At 51.0% G+C, this 3,161-nt stretch overlaps 1 pseudogene; it reads right to left on the bottom strand.

The window, feature by feature from the left end:
* Positions 1 to 804: 804 nt before the first annotated feature.
* LOC147731383 (28S ribosomal RNA) lies at positions 805 to 1,817 on the bottom strand (annotated as a pseudogene).
* Positions 1,818 to 3,161: the final 1,344 nt, after the last annotated feature.

Below are 3,161 nucleotides of genomic sequence, written 5' to 3'. Positions count from 1 at the left end.
TAGCCAGGCTGGGAAGAGCCTCCCAGGGACCCTGGTGGACCCCCGTCCCTAGTGCCCGGGTCCCACCAGACAGAGCTCAAGCCCCAGGCCCGGTCCCAGTCTCCGAACCCTAGCCAGGCTGGAGAAAGCATCCCTAGGACCTGGTGGACCCCCATCCCCTGCGCCCGGGGCCCGCCAGACAGAGCTCATGCCCCGGTCCCAGATTCCAAACCCTAGCCAGGCCAAGGAGAGTCTCCCGGGGACCCGATGGAGCCCTGTCCCCAGCACCCAGACCCTTGGCCGGAACCAAAGAGGGTTAAGCCCAGGCCATGTCCTCTCCCTGACAGCCTGTCCAGGGAGCCCATTTTTCTTGACTATTAAGCCCCCAAGTAGTGGGGGCTTACATAACTTCAGGGTAGGACAAAGGTTGGAGTTAGCCTGGCTGCCGGCCAATAGGGCATCTGGTCACCCGGCCCACAGGGCCATCTGGTTGCCTGGCCTGCAGGGCTATATGGTCATGCATCCAGGTGACCAGATGACCCAGGACGACCCAGCACCCAGATGGTCTGGGAGGGTGCCGTACCCAGTTGCCCTTTCAATCCAGCGAGGGTGGCCAGGCAGTCCGAGGCAGCCGCTCGGGATCACCTTCCCCGGGGCTGCTGTCCTCTCAGCTCGACTTGCCCGGGAGCAGTGGGAAGGGGCGGCCCGCCGGCCCAGGCCATCTAGTCACCCTGCCGACCTGCAAGGGATGGTGGCCCCATCCCTATACCCCTGGGTGTGGTGGAGGACGGCATCCATGAGCACCCACGCATGCAGAGACAAAAGCTTGGCTCAGAGGATCACTTTCAATAGATCACAGCGAGGTAGCTGCTCTGCTACTTACGAAACTCTGACCCAGAATCAGGTCATCTACGAATGAATAGCACCGGGTGCCCCACAAACATGCGGTGCACTAAGGGAGATGGAGGCGGCCCCCTTCTGTCCGCGCTCCGGTCTCTAAGCGAGCGGCTCTATGCACCGGCATCCCGAGAGAGGCTGGCTATCCCAGGCCAACTGAGGCTCCACGGCACTTAGGTATCATTGCGGTTTAGGGGGGATTCTGACTTAAAGGCGTTTAGTCATAATCCCACAGATGGTAGCTTCGCCCCATTGGCTACTCAGCCAAGCACATACACCAAATGTCTGAGCCTGCGGTTCCTCTCGTACTGAGCAGGATTAGTATTGCAACAACACATCATCAGTAGGATAAAACTAACCTGTCTCACGACGGTCTAAACCCAGCTCACGTTCCCTATTAGTATATGAACAATCCAACGCTTGGTTAATTCTGCTTCACAATGATAGGAAGAGCTGATATCGAAGAATCAAAAATCGACATCGCTATTAACACTTGGCCGCCACAAGCCAGTTATCCCTGTGGTAACTTTACTAACACCTCCTACTTGAAACCCAAAAAGTCAGAAGGATCGTGAGGCCCCGCTTTCACGGTCTGTATTCATACTGAATATCGAGATCAAGTGAGCTTTTGCCCTTCTGCTTCGCGGGCGGGTTTCTGTCCTCCCTGAGCTCGCCTTAAGACACCTGCATTATCGTTTGACAGTTATACAGCCCCAGTTAAACTCCCCACCTGCCACTGTCCTGGGAGCGGGTCGCGGCCAGCGGGCGTCGGACGCTTGAAGTCAGAAGCGAGAGCCCCACATGGCTTGCTCCCACCTCACCGGGTAAGTGAAAAACCGATAAGAGTAGTGATATTTCACATGCAGCCCGAGGGGCTCCCACTTTACTACACCTCTCATGTCTCTTCACAGTTGTAAGCGCACAGCATCACCCTTAACATTAGCAAGGAACGTATACCAAACAATGTCGAATTCGGACTTATGTTCATCATGAACACGTTTTTTCACTAAAGGGAGAACGGTTATCGAGGGGGTGCCGAAACACATTGAATATACTGCTGCAAACACTCTACCCCAAGTGTTAAAATCAGCTAATTCAGGAAAAAGGCCTTTAGGTAAACTCATAGTCAGAATCCTGTGTTTCTCCACAGGCGCAGTATTTGGAAAAAAAAAAATCAGCAAGCCAATTAGGAAGCTTATACTTATTTTGTTGATGCTTGCCCATCACAGAATCAATCATTAATGGACTGATGACCACACCACCAGGTGCTGGTGGTTGTGCAGCAACGCCAGGTGGTCCCACCTGGAAGCTGCGTGACATGAACTGAATATCAGCTCAATGTACTCGTATTAAGAAATATGCAATACCAATAGCTCTACGATCGTAGCAGTGAGAACATTTGGGTGCAGGTTATACCCTTCCAAAATGGGCCACATCACCGATCTATTTATAAGGGGCCTAAACAGACCGGTGTGATAGGGTGAGGAAGGGCGCCATTATACCATATTTGGTGGTGCCAAGCCATTAGTGGAACTTCAAGAGACCTATAAGGATGATAATTCTGAGGAAGGGCCGTGGCAGTATATTCATGGTACAAATTATCTGTCCCATCGATGGCCAGAAATATGACCCAAGAATAAAACACCTCAAAGCGGTAAGCAATATTCGCTTCAACAACAAAAACAAGTGCATCGCCAGCCTCAGGGACTCCATATTGAGTCAACTAAGCCCTGAGCGGTGCGCGGTTAGGAGGTGCTATGACAAACACCATAATCAATAGTAGAGAATAACAACTTATCAGCGTCAGTGCAATAATGGGACAAAAGAGAGTGAAAGACCTTTTAAAATTCAAGCTTGAAAAACTATAAAAGAATTCACAATATAGAAGGCTACACCGTCACAACTGTCTCTAGAAACAGAAGTGAGGGATTTGTGGACAAGCACAAGCACTACTCAGGAGTCTCGCAGATAAGAACCAGACCAAATGTTTACGGCACCATGTTGCAGGGATTCTGCACATACACAGACCTATGCACAGGAAAACAGTACCTCTGTGTATACGGGTTGTACCTTCCTACTACCTTAGTACCCAAAATCCCACAACCAACTAGCTATAGTGTCTCATTCATTCTCCTACATAATCACAAAGCTACAAATGATTAGACAACCCAGAGCATAACACTCCGGACTCTCTCAGGAAACAGTAACAAGACGTACCCTTTCCCTCACTCACTCATACTTGTCCAGAATAAGAATGGTCAGAGTCACGGTTATAGTTCAAAATG

Source organism: Lissotriton vulgaris, chromosome 2_1, assembly GCF_964263255.1.
Source record: "Lissotriton vulgaris chromosome 2_1, aLisVul1.2, whole genome shotgun sequence".
NCBI classification, from domain to species: Eukaryota; Metazoa; Chordata; class Amphibia; order Caudata; family Salamandridae; genus Lissotriton; species Lissotriton vulgaris.
The sequence above is the reverse complement of the archived record's forward strand: the minus strand, read 5'-3'. Positions and strand labels throughout refer to the sequence as shown.